Source organism: Spea bombifrons, chromosome 2, assembly GCF_027358695.1.
Source record: "Spea bombifrons isolate aSpeBom1 chromosome 2, aSpeBom1.2.pri, whole genome shotgun sequence".
NCBI lineage: Eukaryota > Metazoa > Chordata > Amphibia > Anura > Pelobatidae > Spea > Spea bombifrons.
This window is the reverse complement of record NC_071088.1, coordinates 137,216,426-137,232,844: the sequence shown is the minus strand read 5'-3', so window position 1 is coordinate 137,232,844 and position 16,419 is coordinate 137,216,426.

The following is a 16,419-nucleotide window of genomic DNA, read 5'->3' as shown; positions in this document are numbered from 1 at the left end:
TACTGGCCCTGTGACCGGAACAGGATAGAGATATAGCACGTGCCAGCAGATCGGCCCCGTTCGGCCCCTGTCTTGCATGCCCGTTTCTCCTGCTGTAACGACTCAAACCTTAATCAGTCGTTGGTCTCGTCTTAGATTCAGGAGCCGTATGTCTATCCCATGCATGTTTTATACCCTCACTGTATTACCCTCTACCACTTCTGCTGGGAGTCTGTTCCATTTATCTGCCACCCTCTGATAGGCCAGAACTGTCCTTGGCATGTCGAACCTTTGCTATTTTCCATCGCAGCAGCTGCCCTGGAGTTTCCTGATAATTAGAACTCCGCTCGCAGACTAATATATGACACGGATTCCACTGGTCGTACGAATCCAATCATCAGCAGTGCATGTGAGGTCCTTCACGCGCGTCTCTGCCTGCCAGCGACACTCACACCACTGAAAGAATGTTTCCTTTCCAGACGAACTCCTGGGGCATACTTTTCATCATAAATTCAAGCCTTATGTGCTACTTAACTAATCAATGCGGCCATAAGGAGGGTGCAGCTCTAGAGGCCAGTGGGTTAGTGTTTAAATGGACACTCCGGTATCCCAGACAGCCAATCAGTGGCAAAGGAGCTCCCGTTCGCATCAATTGGAGCGCTTTCTGTGCACGGGTGGTCTGATAAGACCCCCCCCCTACAAAAATTTAAAGGGGGCGCTCAGCATTATGCAAATGACGGCTGATGCGTCCCTTTAATCTTTGGAACGGAATAATTTTTACCTCGGCCTCTTAAATGTGGCTTATCACCTACTATAAAGTAGGGTTGGGGGGGTGTTTAACCCTTGAATTGTCCCAGGTATGGCTAAAACCTGCTAGCTCCTTTGTGGCTGTACCCTGTTCCAATTCATGCACCAACAAGATGCGGGAGAGAGGGGAGCAGGGCTACCAATTTCCCATTTTGGCCAATTTTAGATTAAAAAATAATAAAGTAACATTAATTGTCTTGAAGAAGAAAAAAATTGGTAAATGCTAAAGAATGAAAGGTGCTTTATGTAATTTTTGGAATGTAACAGGAATAGCGGTGAGATGTGCTTGATCTGATACTTTTCTTGCACCGCTCCTATGAGGCCAGTAGGTGGCAGCCTAAAGATGGAAGCTCTGCATTGTGCTGCTAACAAAGCAAATTCCTGTTCCTAGGCCGATACCCTGGAGAAGGCAGCCGCATTCTTTATGAAGGATATTTGACTAAATGCCCCCATAAGCCTTGTCACAGACACTGAACTAAACATCGAACTATACCCATTCGGTCCACCAAGTCTGCCGGTTTCTCCCGCTGGAAAGACTCAAACCTTAATCAGTCGTTGGTCTCATCTTAGATTCAGGGGCCTATCCCATGTATGTTAAATCCACTGACTCTATTAGCCTCTTCTGCTGGGAGGCTGTTCCACTTTAAGGCATAACACTAAATGCTCTGTCCTTTAAAGCAAGCAGTGTTAAGGTCCCCCCTCTCTGTATATGAGCATACTTGGGAATTTACTAGGTTTGCGTATGTTTCTCTGGGTCGAAAATAGGTAAATAGGTCAGTACATAGATGGGCTAGAAATGGGGCGTCCAACATGCGGCCCGCGAGACCTCGAGGTGCAGCCCGCGTAAGATCAGCAGCCAGGGCAACCGATCTTACGAGGGCCGCGCCTCGAGCCCTGCTACTTACCTGTGGGAGGGTCTTCTGTACTGCATAGAGGAAGCGGAACCTAGCAGAGTTCACGTGATATCACATGACTCTGCTCCAGTCCTGCTTCCTCTGTGCGGTACCAGAGAACGCAGAGGGAGGCTGCGCCCTCTGCTGAAGTCTGTGAGCGGCATCGAGGAGCTGAAGTGCAGGTAAGGGGGTGGGAGGGTGTTTGAATGAGTATGCGTGATTGAGGGAATGAATCTGTGAATGAATGAGTATATGAATGAATTGAGTGTGTGATAGCATGGCTGTGTACGTGCTGGAACCTAGGCATGAAGGGACTGTGATTGCTGTTAGCAATCACACTCCTATCATGGCAAGTCAGCCAGTACATGCTGAAACCTAGCTAGCTGCCCCCTTGTGTATTGATGCTGCCAGCAGTATGGGGTCTGCACATCACTTACAGCCACCCTGTACCAGCTTGTACTGGCTGACTTGGCATGATAGGAGTGTGATTGCTAACAGCAATCACAGTCCCATCATGCCTAGGTTCCAGTATTTACTGGTTGCCTGGGTATGATGGGAGTGTGACTGCTGTTAGCAATCACACTCCTATCATGCCAAGTCATATTGCTATTTTTTTTGCCCAATTGTGGTGTGTAACCTACTTTTATTAAAAAGTTTTTATTATTATTTTTAAAGGTGGGGGGGTCATTTTTGGTTTTGGCTAAGTGAACCGTGAATGTTTTGGTCCAGAATTTTCATTATAGTGCATCCCTAGAATAAATAGAACTATTTCATTTTTAATTATCCTGAATTTGCAGTCACAAACCTTTCTAGGCCCAGAAATCAGTGAGAGGAAAAGTAAAGGTTTTGTGTCATTTACTTTATTTTAATCTGCATATTTTATTAAAAGCCATATTTTCTCACAGTAAAAAATGAGTGCGGCCCTCGCACGTATACAATTCTGTGGCCCACTGCAGAAAAAACTTGGACAACCCTGGGCTAGAATTCACCAGGATGTGTAAATTGCTGCCCCCTGCAGTATATGGGATGTAGAAGCAGAAATTAATCTGCTACTGGGTTATACTGTATACCCCAAGTGTTCCCAAGATATACATTCCCAACGATGCATGGAATATACCTCTTTATGCAAGGCTTCCCCCATTAGGCATTAATCCTACTTTAAAAGTGTTTTCGGAACATCTCTCGCGGATTGTTTGATTAACCCTTTGAGGCACTGTACCGAAGAAGGAGTCTCTTGTGAAATTCTGTTTACTGGAAAAATTACAATAAAGATATTTGCAAGTAAGAATATTTCCAAATGAGAATCCCATGCTGAATGTGCATATTTAACAAACATTACTGGAAAGATGCAAGTATATGGGGTGTGCAGGAGTGGGCTGTATGTGGCTCACATGCTTGGTAGGACTGGTCATGAGGTGGTGACAGAGCCCAGAGTAGAGTTCCACTTTGGAAGCATCTGTTCTGAGGTGGTAAAGAACTGGGATCTGGCTGCTCGATTTTGATTTTCCTGCCTTCTCTTCCGTAGTTTGTAGTCGGCAAAAAAAAAAAAGCTTTTATTTAACTTTGTACACCCCTGTCAGAGTGGTTTGTTCTCCTCCCCTTCACTCTGGCAGCTGCTCGTTCACAGGCGCAGAGTCCTCGCCTGGGCAGAGACACACAGTTTGCAGAAGCAAGCTCAAGCATTTTCATGTTGTGCTGGTACATACTGATCTGTAACTACTACTAGTCATGTAATTTTTCCTATTAATGGGTAACCAACATTTGCCTCCCACCAGGAAACCCCTCTCCTGAGCCAACAAAGGTAAGCAATGGGGAGGAAGTATTGCAGTAGGCGAGAGGTGAGCAGGATATTTTGTCCCCTTGGGCATCCGGATCCTGCAGATGGCCGTGTGTAGAGAAGAAGCTTTCCAGTCCCTCCATTGATGTATCACAAAATATCAAGGCCCCTCTGCTTGCATGTGTTCAGTATTAGAGGTGGAATAGCTGTCTCTTTAAGGCCAGTGGCTGCTAAATGATGCCTGTGTGGCGGTTGCCTGTATACATACAGCCACAGGCAATGCTTGCATGTATCCAACTGGCGGCTGCCCACTGTTGGACCACATCTGCCCCATGGGTGGCGGTAAGGTAGATGTTTGGCACTTATGACCACTAGGCATTTGCCTCCCATATGTGGCATTGATCCAAAAGGTTGCCGCAAGGTCTCTGCGCCTTCAGCCAAATAAAAACCTCTTAGTATATACACAGAAATGCCACTGAATACTAACAGCCCACGGAGTCCGAACGGAGCAGCACTCAGGGGCATCGGTCCTGCTAGATACTGCTCTCAGCGTTGAGTGAATGAAGCGTCTCCCTGGAGAGAGCGAACCGCTGGGCTGGAATGTTGCCCCGGGGCTATCTGTCGTAATTAGTTTTAGCCCCGGCGGGTGCATGTATTCCACGGTTTGTAATAATTGCTTCTGCATGGCTTTCTCTCTTGTAAAACTAGCTTAGTGTCCCTGACAGCCATACATACTACTTATGGTATATACATCTTTATGTGTGCGTGGCTATACGTCGCATATATACACATTATATATATATATATATATATATATATATGGCTGCATTAATGGCAGAGTGATGGGCTGCTTGTAATGTGGTCTAGGCGTGTAATGTATGTAATATATATATATATATATATATATATATACAGAGCCGGCCTTAGGTGTTCTGGCGCCCTGTGCGAACTATTCCTCTGGCGCCCCCCCCTCACTACCCCCCTCTGCCCCTTCAAACTACCCCCCCTCTGCCCCTTCAAACTACCCCCCGCCCCTTCAAACTAGCCCCCCATCTGCCCCTTCAAACTACCCCCCTCCGTCCCTTCAAACTGCCCCTTCAAACTAGCCCCCCTCTGCCCCTTCAAACTACCCCCCCTCTGCCCCTTCAAACTACCCCCCCTGCCCCTTCAAACTACCCCCATATGCCCCTTCAAACTACCCCCCCCTCTGCCCCTTCAAACTACCCCCCCCTGCCCCTTCAAACTACCCCCCCCTGCCCCTTCAAACTACCCCCCCTGCCCCTTCAAACTACCCCCCCTGCCCCTTCAAACTACCCCCCCATGCCCCTTCAAACTACCCCCCCCCATGCCCCTTCAAACTACCCCCCCCATGCCCCTTCAAACTACCCCCCCATGCCCCTTCAAACTACCCCCCCATGCCCCTTCAAACTACCCCCCCCCTCTGCCCCTTCAAACTACCCCCCCCTCTGCCCCTTCAAACTACCCCCTCTCCCTACTTCTCCTTATACTTACCTTGAGGAGTCCTGCCGGCAGTAAGGCAGGAGAGTAAGGGGCGTCGAGCGGTTGCTGAGAACTTCACGAGCAGCCGCTCGGCGCCCCTGCCCGGCACATAAATGAAAACATTGGGGGGTTTTTTTGTTTGTTTTAACTTTATTTAACATCCTCCATGTTAAATAAAGTTAAAAAAAAAACTTTATTTAACATGGAGGATTTAAAATAAAGTTAAAAAAACAACAAAAAACCCCCGATGTTTTAATCTAGGTCCAGAGTGGGCGGCAGCGGACACCGCGGCGGCGGCGCCGTCGGACCCTGCGGCGGCAACGGACCCCGCATCGTCGGCGGCGGACCCGGAGGCGGCAGACCCCGCGGCGGCGCCCCCTGGAGTGTGGCGCCCTGTGCGGTCGCACAGGTCGCACACCCCAAAGGCCGGCCCTGTATATATATATATATACAATGGGAATTCTGTAGCGCTGTACAATAGGATATATATATTACACACACACAACAGAATCTAACACTAGAGGGTCAGAGGCTGAGATGAAATGTAAGAACTTTTTACTACTACTGAGAGGGTGGTAGATAAGAGGAGCAGCCTCCCAGCAGAAGTGGTAGAGATTAATACATTGAGGGGATTTAATCATGACGTGGGATTGGCATATGGATCCTGAATGCGAAGGCTAAGGTCTGAGTCTTTACAGCAGACGGGGCGGATGGGTCTGATTTACCATCACGTTATAAGTGATGGTTTTGTCGAAGGATGGTCTGTGTGTTACGAGCCCAAGTCCCGGCGGTTTATGCAGCTGGATCTGAGCTGGCCCTGGTGTCTGCCGTCACGTTCCCCTTGGGGACCTGGTTTCGGCTGGACACCTGGGGCCGTTCGTTGCCGCCGTGTACCTGAACTGGAGTTCTCTGATGGAGAAGCCCCTTACACTGCAGCAAAATACTCTGATCTCCTGAGAGGTCTCATAATACACAGGAGCGCGTCGGGCGGCCCGGGGGACGCGTGATTATCAACACAGACGTATTCTCAGAGCATGAAGCCTCCCGTTGCCTTACAGAACATCCTAAATATCCTTCACACATAGATTACTTACTCTGCGGTAAAAGAGGGTATAACCCTTTACTGCCCGGCACCATGGAGAATAATAATAATAGCAATAGTAATAATAACAATAATAGTATTGATAAAAACAATAATCATTGGAAATAATAGTAATAAGAACAAGAACATCTTCAGGACAGCGTACCCACCAAATTACATAGAACCTGCTAGCAGATCGGCCCCATTCGGCCCCCGTCTAGTCGCCCATTTCTCCGGCTGTCTCCTCGTCTTAGATTCAGGAGCTGTATGCTTATTCCATGCACGTTTAAATTCCCTCGCTGAATTAGCCTCTACCACTTATGCTGGGAGGCTGCTCCACATATCCATCACCCTCCAAATCTGACTCCTATGTACACTAACACATGCACGCCCTGCTGGCATGCCAGCTAGATATGTACAGATGATGTTTGCACCTAGAATTCTCTCCCTTGGGTCACACGAGCATCATGTTCACCCACGATGCACTTTAATGATGAAAGAGGGACACTTTTTTTTAAAAAAATTTAGATCGCCCCCCCCCCGCAGAACTCACCAATACAGGCAATTGCACCTTCCAATCGCACTCACAATGATGGCACAGACTAGCTGTTGAAGTTGGGGGGTCGCGGGGCAATTATCACACCGGGGCCTTGTGGGAGAAACACAACGCCGATTGTTACTAACTTCTGAACAGCGACAAATGATTACGGAGGACACGAATTTAAAAGTCTTAAGAGTCCTTTTTATAAATGGACATTGTAGGAAGATGTAGTAACTTCATTAAAAAAAACTATTTTATGTCAATTTCAAGATAAAATAAACATACCTTGTCATTGTTTTAAGATTCTGTATTTACTTAAAATTGTTCAGCTGCCGTGTAACAATTTTTTATTGTATTACGGGGAATTACAGTGTTGGCTTGGTAGAAGTTGCCGTTAGTGATTGACGGAACAGTCATATTGTTTCCACGCATCCATTCACTTCTCTTTTCTTCTTTCTTCTAAAGCAGGAGGAAAAGGGGGGCACCAGGGGCAAAAGTATAAGAATAGATAAAATAACCCCCCATGCAGGTATTAGCAGAAACCTTTGATCTACCGATATCTCACCTTAACAAATGCCCTAAAACCACATCCATGTAAAGCGAGTTAACGCGACTCTATAATTGTCACAGTGTGCCCCGCTTTTATTGGATTGTTTTATAGAAGCCATGGAGAAGACGGCAATTCAAAGCACCTTTTTCAGGAATGCAGACAAATCGGACCCGTCTTCATTGGCGGCCATCCGTTCATTTTATGTATTTTCCTTCCATTGGAAGCGCTGGCGTAACCACAGGGGGTCACAGCTGCCCTAACATTCAAAGGTTTGGGGTCACTTAGAAATTTCATTAAATCTCTTCATAGGCATGCAGAGGCCCTTTATCACTCCCATCACTCCTGCATGCCAATGGCCCTTTATCACTCCCATCACGCCTGTATTCCAGTGGCACGTTGTGTTCACTGATCCAAGTTTAAGTTTAAAAGGTTAATTGGTGGGTAGAAAACCCTTTTGCAATTATGTTACAGCCAGAAATTTCCTTGTTTTCCATGTAATAGCTGAGTGACCCCAAACTTTTGAATGGTATTAAAGGGACAGCCCCCCTTTCAGATCCAGTTACAATAAAATGTAAATGAAAAACATAATCCTTCTTTTAAATGTTCTCCGTGTACATAGATCTCTAGGCCTCTAAATCCAAATTCTTGCTAAAGCCCCAGCCCTTAATATTCCTGTTTTATACCCAACATCGGGGTAGAGATTAAGGCTAAATGCTAACGATGAGTCCTGTGAGCTCTGTTTGGTGATTGCGAGCTGTTGGGATGATATGCAGCGGAGAGAGGTTGTGATGTAATAAGGTGATACATTGTAGTAAATTGTTACCGGTTTGCACGGCCGTCGGGGGAATAGAATTGACACCTGTGATGTATTTTGGGAATATAAAATCTAGTCAAATGGATACATATAGGAAGGATGTGGCCCCCAAAATGCATCACCCGAGGGCTGATGAGTCCGCTTTGCAGGGGCAAAGCGGGGGGGGGGGGCACAGCGTATGTGCGTGTATGGACAGGTGTGTAAGGGCAGCGTATGTATATGTGTGTGTGTAAGGACAGTGTATGTGTATATGTGTGCGTGTAAGGGCAGTGTATGTGTATATGTGTCTGTAAGGGCAGTGTATGTGTATATGTGTGTGTGTAAGGACAGTGTATGTGTATATGTGTGTTTATGGGCAGGTGTGTGAAGGCAGTGTGTAAGGGTCCTGGGAGGGAGGCTAGCCTTTTTTTAATTTAAAAAAAAAATCTCTGCTGTTGTTGCATACTCTTACAATGATACTCAGCCAGCATTATGGTGGACACCTGGCTGGCGGAGAATCCTAGGAGTTGCTGTTCACAGCTAGCATCTGCAGCTTTACTGATGACTGCACTTACCATGACCCTCAGCCAGCATCATGGAAGCAGTATGTCTGGCTGAGCCTCATATGAACTGTAGTTAACAGCAGATGATGTGACGGGTGTTAGTTGTGAATTTAAACTCCCACGATGCCTAGTCATGTGGACACCTGGCTGAGCATCATGGGAATTGTAATTCACAGCTAACATCTACTGTTAACTGCAATTCCCATGATGCTCAGCCAGCATCATGGAAGTAGTATGTCTGGCTGAGCCAGGAACATAAAGTGTTCCTCTTTAACATTTTGAAATGTTGGGAGGTATGATATAGTGGAATATTCTCAGTATATAACATGATAAATATAATAAGTAGTACACTCAGTATGTAATAAAATTATAAAATAACCTTGCATAATATATGTAGCTGAATGCGCTCAGTATATAAAGAGATATACAATACATATAATATCCAAAACAGTATATATAGAATACTCTGTATATAAAATAATAATCATAAATATAATAACATGCATGATACATATAGTTGAATAGTTTCAGTATGTATGTATATACCGTATTTGCTCGATTAGAAGACGACCCCCCAAAATCTGAATATTAATTTATGGAAAAAAGAGAAAGCCTGAATGTAAGACGACCCTATAGGAAAAAAGTTTTACCAGTAAATGTTAATTCATGTAAACTATGTGAACAATTGTTTGTTAATAAAAGCTATGATTGAGAAAAATATTCTGTTTTTATTTCCTTTTTTTCCAACCTGCCCCCCCAGTTATGCACATCTGCCCCCAGGCTTGCCACTCTGCCCCACAAATGCCTTATACCCCCTATATGCCACTGTGCCCTATGATACGCCTTTTAACCCTTTATATGCCACTGTGCCCCATGATATGCATTTTGACCCCCTATGTGCCACTCTGCCTCCAGAATTGCCTTATACCCCTATTTGCCACTCTGGCATTTAGGGGGTTAAAAGGCATATTGAGTGGAAGTTGTCTATGCGAATTACTCAGAAGCACCGGCAAGTTGGGGGGGGCATAACACAGGAGGATCCAGGTCCCCTGCATCGCTGTGGGGGATCTGGATCTTAGTCTCATAGTCAGACCTATTTGAGGTCTGATTATAAGACGACCCCGATTATAAGACGAGGGGTATTTTTCAGAGCATTTGCTCTGGAAAAAACCTTGTCTTATAATTGAGCAAATACGGTACATACCATCATACTCCCAGTATATATATATAAATAAATAAATAAAATAACCTGAATAAAAGATATAGAAAATACACTCAACATATAATACTCAGCATAATGCATACAGTTCAATAATATCTGTATGTAAGTACTCAATTGCCAGCATAATACTCTCAGTATATAATACATATACCGTATTGGCCCGAATATAGGCCGCACTTTCCCCCCCCCACTTTAGGTCAGATTATATTCGGCGTTTAGCGCAGGGATGTGCTGTTTTGTGTCGCCCGACGCACAGGAAATGTAGTTCCGGACGGGTGTTTTTGTTGCGCTGCAGGGGACCTGGATCCTCCTCTTCGGCAGCCGTGGACGTCGTCTACGTTAGACAACCTCCGCTGCAGGCACTTCCGCCAGGGCTTCTATGGCGGAGCAGCGGCGTGACATACCCTTCCGGTGCTCCACCATGGAAGCCCCATCGGACGTGCCGGCAGCGGAAGTTCTCAATAAATACTCAATAAATACTCAATAAATAATCAAAACACATTATAAATAAAATACTATCGTAATACACATAGCTGAAGACCTCCGGTATATAATTAGATATATGATAAATATAATACATATAGCGCTACTCAGTATATATACACTGGGTAAATAACAAATATAATACACCGCTTGATACATACATCAGAATACTTTCAGTATATGATAAGATATATACACACAACACTCTCAGTATACAATACATACAATCCTGTATAATACATATAGCATAATATCAGTATTTAATATAAAATACCAGCGTAATACATATAGATGAATAGTCTTCGTATATATTAATATAAATAATAAGCATAATGCCCAGCATATTACATACAGCACAATACCCTCAGTAGATAATGCCTAGCACAACAAATATTGTGCAATATTCTCTGTATATAATATTAGAATTCATAGCATCATACACATAGCGGAATACTCTTGGTACATAATCAATAAAATACTCTGCATGATCCATATACTCTCATAATACAATAAGTATACTACCCATCATAATACACATAACAGAATGCTCTAGGTATTGTTAGGGATATTAATGAGACAAAATAGGCAAAACCAATATTTTATCACATACGCAAAATAACGACGCTACCAATCATTGTGGTACCACATCCACAAGATTAATTTAAGGAGATACCCTATATTTTATCTCCGATCCTAAATCCTTTCAGATCGCCGAAAATTATAATTCAAATCAGATATAGATCACCAAGATAGTCAATCAAAAATATTTATTGTAAATGCAATTTATAAAATCTGTATATGGGTCACACAGTGCATGATATAAAACACAAAGTTCTTAAAACATGTAAAAATTGAATCAATTGAAAAACAGTATATTATCGATAGTTATCAATATGAATTGGTACTTTATGAGTCTAACACACAATTAATTTCCATTCCACTCAGCAACCAAAAATTGATAATAATCAGGGCAGTAATAAAAATATCACTATCTCTCTTATATATTAGTTCAACTAATATGACAAATTAAAATAATTTAATAATGTCTAAGAGTATTTAGTGAAGTTCCTAATAGATGCAAATAATGTCAAACTTCATCTACAGGTAAAAATACCTTTTCATTATTGTTATTATCACGGGTTATAAGCTGCAGTCTCACAAGCCGCCATATATTATTTCCCAGAAACAGGGAATTCTATATGAAGAAGACAAAATTCATCTCTATTCAGAATAATAAAACGATTATATTTACCACCACTTGTTGCTGTGATCCAACTGGTCCTTGTAGAAATTAATCCAGGTTCAGTGGCAAGAAATTGAATGGAAAGAATATCACTTTAGGTTAGAACTCAAAGTAACTCCAAGAGTGAAATATGGTGTCAGGATCTTAAAATTCCAATTCTCTGCGGTTTATTTGGTGAATCAGCCCGTCCGGGTCTATCTATCACAGGGTCAGTTCTTTTAAGGTCCGTTTCTTAGGTGAGAGTCCTTAATTATTCAAAACCTTAGCTTTTAAAGACAGGGCTTATTATCATAGCCTCCACCTCTTGATTGGAATTCTCCAATCATAACAGTGGGTTTTACCCATTAAAATTAGGATTTCTACTCATATTTACACCATTGTAATTTCTTACTTTACCTGTGAGAGACGCTCTGGTCTAAAAATTAACTTAAAACCATTACATATGTGTTTGGAATTTATCCTTGGTCACCCTTATCACCAGGTGTTACCTCCTAGATAGTAACTCAGGACTTGGTAGTCTTACCATGTATCCCCCATACGAATTCACGTTCCCAAGGATATGCAGCGTCTACTCCTTAACTTTCTCATGGAAGATGATATTAATTGTATCATACTTACTGAAACATCTATATACATGAATACTTCTTTGTTCTCAATTATAGAGAGAACAAGGACAAAAAGAAATAATCACTACATGATTAAGTAAAATAAAATGGCTCTGACTCCATTTTGTGTTCATATAAAATACAGAATATATGGAATACATGTTTTCTATGATAAAATATCTGACATAATCCCCCCTTTAGATTATAACAAAGCAAGGTCTAGTTTGCTTTAGAATGATCTAAACAAACGTCAGATGGCTTATTAACGACTTCAAATCATATTGTCCGACATGGGACTTGCAGGGGTATAATGCACAGATTGGAACACTTTTGCTCCTGTAAGAGAAGTCATTAATGAAAACTTTACAGTAAGAACAATTAGCCATATAAGAACTGTTACAATCATCAAACCAAAAATGATGTCATTGTAATATGACCAATCCACATTGTGTATGATATTGGTATCTTGTTCCGTGTACTTATAGGCATCAACAGAAATATTATTCTTCCTGATAGACATCTGTATTGTATGGTTAGGCTTATGGTCAAGCAGATATTGGAGATCAGGATTAATGGGAATGTCAAGATTTTGAAACGCATCAACCATTTGAACTTCCCCTTCCCAAACATCGGTACCAGCAGGGTACAAAGTAACAGTGCCTACAGTAATACGCGAGTCCTGGGGTACCTTGATGAGTGACACAGGAGATGGCAAGGCTATCACCTTATTAGTCACTTGATCTCTCCGAAATATACTCATGTTTTTGTACAGAGTACTGACCAATCACCTATCTTTTACCAAGATAGCATGTACTGGAGCATTATCACCAGTTTTTGTCATAGTTACTTGACACTTTTCAGAACCGTGCTTAATATATTCAATTCCACATAAAGCATTGGTAGAATCGTATATAAAAGGATTCCCGTCACACTGAAAATTATTGTCCTTAAATTTAACACATTCTGTCAAAATAGGTATTGAATACCAATCTGGTACCCATGGTTGAAAAGCCAACACAGTAGGGGTTTGGATTTTGACATGTATCTCATCCTTCCATGTTCCAACATTATGTATGGTTTTCAACTGAAAAATGTTTCGTGGGGTAACATACGGGATTGATAATAAGAAACATATTTCCATTCTCTCTGGATCAATATAAAGAGGAAGAGCACTTCCCATTTCATAGGCCAGATTTAGTTGCATGGGCTCCACGGTATTGCCATCGACTTTTGTAATCATTTTACGAACGATATCGTCTGCAACAAATATAAAGGGATGTGTCCTCTGGTTAAATCAGTCATTCCAGATTGCACTTCGTCCAAAAATGAAGTTGTGTGGAATATTATCGGGTCGTGCATAGACAAAAGTTCACGTTTGAATTGTTCATGACTTTGGTGCAGATTAATGGAGTGAGAGATTAATTTGGAATGCATATTCGTGGTTACAATGGTATCATTCACCATAACCATTAAATCCACGAGATACTCTCTTTGTCGTTCCATTTCCCGATGAATAGCATTGATTTCTCCTTTTAAGCCTCGAATTTCGTTCTCCAAAGTTTGAACAGAAACAGCGTTTGCGGCAGACATACCGGTTGCAACGACGGCACCTATGGCTGTACATACCAAGGCAACAATTAAAGCAACAAGAAATCTTTTAGCTCGATGATTCATTGTAATGGAGCTCGATACAAACGGCTTCCTGGCTTGTTCCAAAATTTCTTGAACGCGTCTTTGTGCTCTTTCAAGATGCATCTGGTACCAGGCCTTTAATTCAGGGAGCTGCATCGATGAAACGTTGTACTGTTTTTCGATGGAGATCTTCGGGTCTAAGCTGACAAACACACGTTGTGTTAGGATCCTCTTTTCTGTAAGAATGAATCCAGGAGCTTCTTGGATCATGATGCCAGAAGATGGTCCAGGCTCTGCGATCGGTTCCATCCGCATCTCGTGACACAGGAGTAATACGATCCAGACGATCGCCACATCCTTCTTGGACATCTTTCAGAACATGAATCCTTGTCTTAATATTCAAAAAGAAAAGAATAGTATGAGTATACGTACTTGTAATATCACTTGACATTAAAACATAACTATCCAATCTACCTATCGATATTGATATAGTTGCTGGATGGTATGGAAATTAATGACATGGATATACATTATCGCATAACATAACAACATTTCAAGTTGTATACGATACCACATTGTAGATTTTGATCTTCTGACTTCACACCGATGTTCAATCTTCTATCTCAGAATCATTATCTAGAATTCTTAACTGAGATCTAGGATGACAAACACGCAATTGGTTAATATGAACCCATTTTTCAACAAAATTACCATCTTTAGGAATCTTGATCTTATAGGCTACTGGTGAAATCTTGTCAATTATGACATATGGACCCTTCCAAGAAGGTAGAAACTTCTTTTCCTTCACTTGGTTTCGTGCAAAGTTATACAGATAAACTTGGTCGGAGATTTCATATTCTTTCTTAGTAGTCTTCAGATCATAGTAGGTTTTAGCACTGATTGCTGCTTTTCCTAGATTCTTTTGTGCAAAAGCAAATGCATATTGAAGATGTTTACGTAGATTTTCAACATACTGATGGGTTGTTGCAGCGTTGATCAAATTATGATCAGATGTGCGATATAGCAGATGTTGTGGTAAAATCATCTTTCTGCCTGTCATCAATTCAAAAGGTGACATCTTAGTGGCGGTACTAGGTGTAGCTCTAATAGCCATTAGAACTAAGGGCAATTTAACATCCCAGTCCTTGCCAGATTCTTTCACATACTTTTTGAGTATGTTTACTATGGACTGGTTATAACGCTCTACCCCTCCGCTAGAAGCTGCACGGTAGGCGATATGTAACTTGCGCTTCACACCTAGGATTTTCCACATTTTTGTCATCACTTCGCTTGTGAAATGACTTCCACGATCTGACTCGATTCTCTGAGGAAGGCCAAATCTGGAAAATACATGATTAATTAGTAATGCTGCACACACAGAACTAGTGTTCTCTCTGCATGGAATACATTCTACCCATTTGGTGAACATACATGTAACAGTTAACATATACTTGTTACCTCTTGAGGATCTAGTTACAGGTCCAATGAAATCGATTTGTATGTCAGACCAAGGTAGAGACATTCCTCGTTTCTGAAGTGGTGCACGATGAGTGGGAGCATGAGGTTGGAATTGCGGACAAATCAAACATCCTCGACAATAAGTTTGCACATCTCTTAGCATATGTGGCCAATAGGCATAATCACGCAGGATTTCGTAGGTGATCTTATCCCCACGATGACCAGAAGTAGGTGCGTCATGTGCGTGTTGCAACATTAAACCTCTAAAGGTGGTAGGAACTACCCATTGTTGTATGCCATGTTTGGATGTTCTGATCAGCAATCCATCCGTCAAATTGAATTGGACTTTATATCTCATTAAGATTCGCAAGTCTTCATTATCCTTACAATCATCATCAGTGATAGGATTGGCAATAGGATCTTTTATATACTCATAAAATCGACCAATAACGGGATCGTTCTTTTGACTAGTGATCAGATCCTCATTGGGAAATTCTTGATTCCATTGTGCAATATTAAGGTCCACTTCATTTCTAGCTTGCTGTCTAGTTATGGCTTCAATCTGAATTGATCCAGTAAGATCATCAATGTTAAAAAGTTCTCCATTGATGGCTGCCTGTTTTGCTAATGAATCAGCCAAATCATTACCTTCTTTATCGATACTTTGTATCTTAGAATGGCCTTTGGTTTTCTTCCAATAAATGGTCAAACCATGTTTGATTACCAATTCATCAATTTCACAAAACAACTTACCATGCTTCACAGGTTTGTTGTTACTTCTCAGCATTTGGTTACGTTTCCAGCTAGGCAGATATTCGACAAAGCTATTGCGCACGTAGTTAGAATCGGTTATAATAACAAATTCTTTAACACCATACTCAATTGCCATTTGAACGGTCTTATATACGGCACAAAGTTCAGCTATCTGACTGCTTTTAGGACCAATGCTGTATCCTACAGATATATTTGGATAATCACCTGTCCAGGTGATTCCAATACCTGCAACCAATTTCCGTTCATTATCAATGGTGATATGATATGAACAACCATCTATGTATACACATGATAGTGGTCGACAATATTCCTTGTCATAAGCTTTATAAGGAGAAAGTAATTGTTCCTCTAGGAAATCATCTCCGGTAGAGTTATCATCCAGTGGAAGAGCAGCACAATCATGTAGATCTGCTAGTCCTTGGGCAACTACATTCTTCTTGTTTTGATTATAACGGACTTCTAACGGCCATCCCTGTAAGAATAAAGTCCATGCAGTAATTCTACTGTTAGAAAGATTA